Source organism: Pyxicephalus adspersus, chromosome 1, assembly GCF_032062135.1.
Source record: "Pyxicephalus adspersus chromosome 1, UCB_Pads_2.0, whole genome shotgun sequence".
Taxonomy (NCBI): Eukaryota; Metazoa; Chordata; class Amphibia; order Anura; family Pyxicephalidae; genus Pyxicephalus; species Pyxicephalus adspersus.
The window spans coordinates 101,301,485-101,307,484 of NC_092858.1; positions in this window are offsets into that span (position 1 = coordinate 101,301,485).

A 6,000-nucleotide genomic window follows, 5' to 3' on the forward strand; every position below is an offset into this window, starting at 1 on the left:
TGCACCAACTCACATAATTCAATCTCATGAAACATATGATGTGTGATACACTAACCTCACAACAATACATTGCACAGTTTGGGGATGGTGGGGCTGGTCTTTATGATGGTTGTACACTAGGCAGACCTATATATCCGACACCTAAACCCTGACAACCATGTACCAGCTCTTGATGGTGCACCTTGAACTCCTGTTCAGGTACAAGGTGAATCTGGTGAAACAAGGTGAGTTTTTAATTGTGAGAGTGACTTCTCTACTTTCTTTTTTTTATAACATTTTTTATTTTCAATTTAGTAGAAATTGAAAAAGGTACAGGAGTTCGGGTTCATGCGCCTCATGGGAGAGTGAAAGATCTCAGAGGTTCCCGTTCACCCAGGGGAAAATCTTGACCCTGCTCCCTCCCTCTGCAGCGCACAGCCGATTTGCTTGATTTAACTCCCCAAAAACAAGTGCACGTGCATAGGAACCTATGGGGGAAGGTGACGGCGGTACACAGTGAAACTTCATCTCACCATTGGTGATACTGACTACGCTGTTGTCAATGTGTATGCTCAGTGGGTGGCAAAGGAGTCTTCTCCAAATTTAATTGTGGGCGGAGACTTCAACTCCTGTGTCCTGTGTGAATCAGAGGACAGAATGAGCTCCCGCCACCTAGCTGACGAAACCACTGAGGTGAGACGAAGACAGGAGAGTCCCTTGAGTGTTTTTGTTGAGTCAGTAGGTCTTTATGATGTCTGGTGCCACCGGTATCAGTTGGAAAAGCAGTACATCTTTATATCGCAAACCAATCTCTCACAATCCAGAATTGACTATCTCTTCTGCACAGACCCTTTTTTTTACAAAGGGTGGACTCTCCAGAAATACTGCCGATGGGTATATCTGACCATAACCCTATAATGTTGAATCTTCATGACCACATTCCTAAGGAAGAGGCGTGGATATGGAGGTTCCCATCCTGCCTGTACAATGACTCCGCATTTCAGGCGGAGTTAAAATTGGCTTGGCTGGAGTACGTCTACAGTCATTTTTTACATACAAATTACCCAGTTTTATTCTGGGCATCGACCCAGAAGAAACAGACGAAACTTGAGTATCTTAAGAAACTACTACTGCGAAACGCCTAGTCCCAACTGACCTCTACTCCGAATAGAGAAACAAGGTCCAATGGCAGAGAGCAATACCAGTGTTTGACACTTGGGTGGAGAAATATGAGCGGTGCAAGGGTAAACAAATTGACTTAAAATTGCATAAATGTGGCAATAAGTGTGGCTTTGTTCACTGCCGGGGGATCAGAGGTGCTACACTAGCTGATTATTACACCGCTCCATACACGGGCATAATTATGCCTTTCTCCTGCGGGGAAATTTTTTTGACGCCTTAACGTGGTCATCTTTAACCAGGTAACAGGTGGACCAACTATAATCTAAACTGGCCCATGGCAAGGCCCCAGGCCCTGATGGCCTCACATCCGAATTCTATTAATTTTGAAAGAGGATGTGTTACAAGATTTAGGCCATTTGTAAGCACATGTGAGACTCTTGTACATACTTACCATCCGGTAGGGAATCGCATATAAAGGGAAGGACCCACGCGACCCAGCATCATACCGGCCCATATCATAAATTAATTTAGATGCCAAACTCCTATCAAAAATTATGAATGACCATTTGGCCAAGTTTTTGCCTTCCTTAATATCAGGTGGGGTTTGTGCGCAGTAGATCTGCCACCACCAATATGCGAAGGATACTGACTGCCCAGGAATACGCAAAATCCGATCCACAACAGGATATAGCGATCTTTAGTATCGACGCGGAAAAGGCATTCGATAATGTGGATGTTGGCTGGCTTTTCCAGTCGTGACGGAATATTGGAACGCAGGACCCATTCCTCACCCTTTTACAGGCCATGTACAGTAATCTTCAAGCTACGGTAAACACCCCTGGTTTTCTATCCAGAACAATACAACTTCAGAAGGGTACTTGACAGGGGTGCCTACTAGAAACTTTGGTGCGTCATAAAGCGTCCACCCCTAAACTCCATGGCATTTGCCTGCGAAATGTAGAACTGCGGTTGGCATTTTTTGCAGACAACATTTTGCTCTTCACATTTCATCCCACATCTGACCTGCTCCATATTGAGCAGATTTTCCAGGAATATGAAAAGTTGGCAGGTCTCAAGATTACCTTCACCAAGAGCGAGATATTGTTACTGACCCCACTACGTAATCGTTATTGGTTGTCCCAATCGAAGTTTAAAGTAGCCACTGAGTATATAACCTATCTTGGCATTAAGATCAGGAAACATACCTCCTCTTTATACAAACTGAACTACCCGCCTCTGTTCTAAAGGATTCAGGATAAAAATGGTCTCCTTCGCTAGATTAATGTACTCCCTGCAAATGATACCATTGCTACTCCCCCATAGGCATGTTACATTGCTACAGAAGGCCTTGATAAAAATCCTGTGGAGGGGCAAACATACTAGAATCTCTCTGACCAAATTTATTTTGCCAGTAGCTGAGTAGCTTTATAACCTAGCTAGTTTATTCCGTTAGTGGCGGACTGGATAGTGGGCATGTCCCATCACTCTAATAATTTGCTGGAGAGAGCTATGGTCTACCCATGGGATTTGAGGGCCATCTTACATTGCCCCTTCTCTAACCTCCCCACAGACATCAAACATAACACTGTGATAAGAAATACAGTTGTAACGTGGAGAAATCCCATGAAAAAACTGAGTCTGCCCTGCGGATTCTTGGTATAATTGCCAATTTGTGGCAACCCACTCTTCCCTCAGGGTCAAGAATATGAGGTATTCCATGACTGGAAGAAATAGGGACTGTCAAAGATAGGTGATGTTTTCAATGGGGATGATGGGAAACCATACCCATTAAGCTCCCTGGTTTCTAAGTATAAGTTACCACCCAGGGCTGGTCACCCACTTTTTGAAAACTGATCGACTTCTGACATTGTCTCCAATGTCAATATCTATTTTGTATAAGACTCTTTAAAATTAGTATAACAAGCCACTGTCAGGCTCCAACGTACGCGAGTGGCAGAAAGACTTGCTGCTGATGACCTGATGACAAGATTGTGGAAGGTTATTCAAGGGTGAGAAAGGCCACGGTCTATGAACTATGGAGGGAGACCCAATTCAAAAATATGCATAGAGCCCACAAAGTCTATAGGTCATGGTCTACTACTGTGGACCATAATCCTGGGGACTCCATACAATGTTTAAAATGTAAGCGGGATAAAGCTACCCTCTCTCATTGTTACTAGGTCTGCATTCTATCGCTCAGTTTTGGGGGGCAACGTTGACGATTTTGGGGGGCAATTTTTTGAAGAAAGTTGTGGGGTTTACATTATCATTATGCCCAGTACTATGTCTATTTGGAAACTGGTCCTTGATCCAGGAGATGGGCCTAGCAAAAGGGAAAAAGACATGGGTAGACCTGTGTCTACTAGCGACCAGGAGAGCCATTATGAGCCAATGGATCGAATCTAAGACCCCTACACTGGAAATGGTTAGGCCATCTTTACTAACTATGTTCTATAGAGATAAGCTGGAGACCAAAGCTAAGATCTAAGGAAGATAAGCAAAAATCAAAATTTTTGGGAAAATGGTTCTGTTTTATAGATAAAGTTCTGCTGGAGAGAAGGAACAGGTACTATCCCACTTCCAGTATTCTTCCTGGTATATTATAAATGTAACCTATAACACTGATGCGACTCCCAGTTCATGACAAGACTTTCAAACGAATGGATGGACTGGGCTTTGTCTTTCCTGAACATGTTGGCCTGCGCCGCTCCAGTTTCTATGATAACTCACCCCTGTCATACTCGGGCCTCAGAAGACGCTGCCGGACCAAGCACAGTCACCTTCACATCAGAAGGAGAAGGGGCAAACCATGCTTTCCAAGGTGGCCGCGCCTCCTTCATTACAGACTCTGAAGTCTCTGTCTGGCTCTGCTGTTCAAGTGAGTTTTTCTGCTTCAGATCCTACAATGATTGCGGATGCGGTGGGTGTAATTTTAAAACCTACCCTATTAGAAGCCATAGACTCAGCCATAATCAGGGGGATACAATCCCTCAGACAAGACATTAGGGAACATTCCCAACATTTGCACACCGCTGAGGAAAGGATTTCCTCAACAGAAGATGATCTTTTACAAACAACGGGTACTATAGCAGTAATGAGCAAGCAATTAGAAAGCCTGGGGGAAAAAATTGTTGATCTTGAAAATAATAATCAGAGGAACAATCTACACATTGTGGGGGTCCCAGAAAAGTTCTCTCCAGGACAACTCCTGGAACTATGCTCCACCACTATACCAGCACAACTGGGTCTTACCAATATCTGTCTAGTAGAAAGGGCCTATCGGCTGGGCCAGCAGAGGAAGGAGAGCACTATTCCTAGGCCCATTATCATCCACTACCGTGATTACGCGGACAGATTGGCTATTCTGCAATCCTATAGATCCCAATGAGAGCTGACACTGGAAGTCACCAATTTACTTGTTTTTGCGGACTATTCGTTTCCTATAAGTTTCCCGCAAAAGAAAATTGATTCAAAAAATATGTTCTGCTTTGCATCTGCGACACATAAAATTCCACCTGACTTATCCTTCAACTTTGCATATAACTAACTTCCAAGGGTCAAACCATGTATTCACCGATCACAAAGAGGCGGAGTCCTTTTTGAGGGAATGGCTTTCCGGTCAGGAACAGCCACAAGAGACGACAACGACGGTTCTAGCCCATGAAACCACCAGACCCCCTAAATCACCAGCGTCACCCCACTCAGCTACATCTACAGATTCCATGCGCAGATCTGATCGTAACGCCAAGACCCCGCAATCAACCAAAATCAACGAAAAACAAAAATAGGCAGAAAAGCTGTTAATCTTCTCTTCATGCGGAGAGGTTTATCGATTTATCATCCTTTAGCTGTGCAGTGATAGTTGTTCTGCAAATTTTCACTCATCAGGTGTCGACCCACAAGTGATGATACAGTTCATACTGATGTCCGTGAGGAAAAAGGGAAGTCCACTAACAGGACAGTTTTGTTCTTGTTTTTGTTTGTTTCAACCTCCCCCCCTGATTGGTTTTATTTCCTCCCCCCTAATCTGGATATTTTGACTTTTGCACCAGACTGGAATTCTTCGGACACACCGCCTCTATGTGGAATTACCAGATGATTGAACTTGTTCCACCTGGAACTGGAAGATGTTCCTGTCAGTTCCTGTAGACATTGTGCCTACCGGATCCTCATTTCCTTTTCTTAGCTGCATTGGACACAGTGGGTGAGATGTATCAATACTTGCTTTTCACAATTGTTCTTTCATTCATGCAATTAATGTATCTGCCAATGCCATGATCCGGGTGATTTCTTGGAATGTAATGGGACTCCGGTCTCCTAATAAAAAGATGTCTGTCCTGAGGCATTTGAAACGGATGGGGGCAGACACAGCGTTATTACAAGAAACGCACCTACAGGAGGATGACTTTGTTAGGATGAAAAAATTGTGGGTTGGTAGAGTGCTTGGATCCCCAGCAATGGGAATAAAAATGGAAGTAATGATTTTATTGCATAGAAATGTAAATTGTGAAGTGGTTCCTTCAGAAACTGACAAAATGGGTAGAATTATGAAAATCAACTTAAAATTTCCAGGTACCATGCTCTCACTATATAATATCTATGCACCGAACTCCCCACTAGTATGTTTTTTTCAGGAGGTGCCGGATGGCTCCTTCGGGAACCCATGGTTAATAAAGTTGTTGAGGGTGACTTCAATACCGTGATGCATATAAATGAAGATAGCACCATGGGGAGATCCCCCGAACTGGGACCATTCTCCTCCCAATCGGTTACCCTATTGTCGGATTTCATGCAATCCACTCAACTTTATGATTGCTGGAGATATAGCTTTCCTACCAAAAAGCAATATACATTCTGTTCACATGTGCACGCTTCTCAATCTAGAACTGACTACCTGTT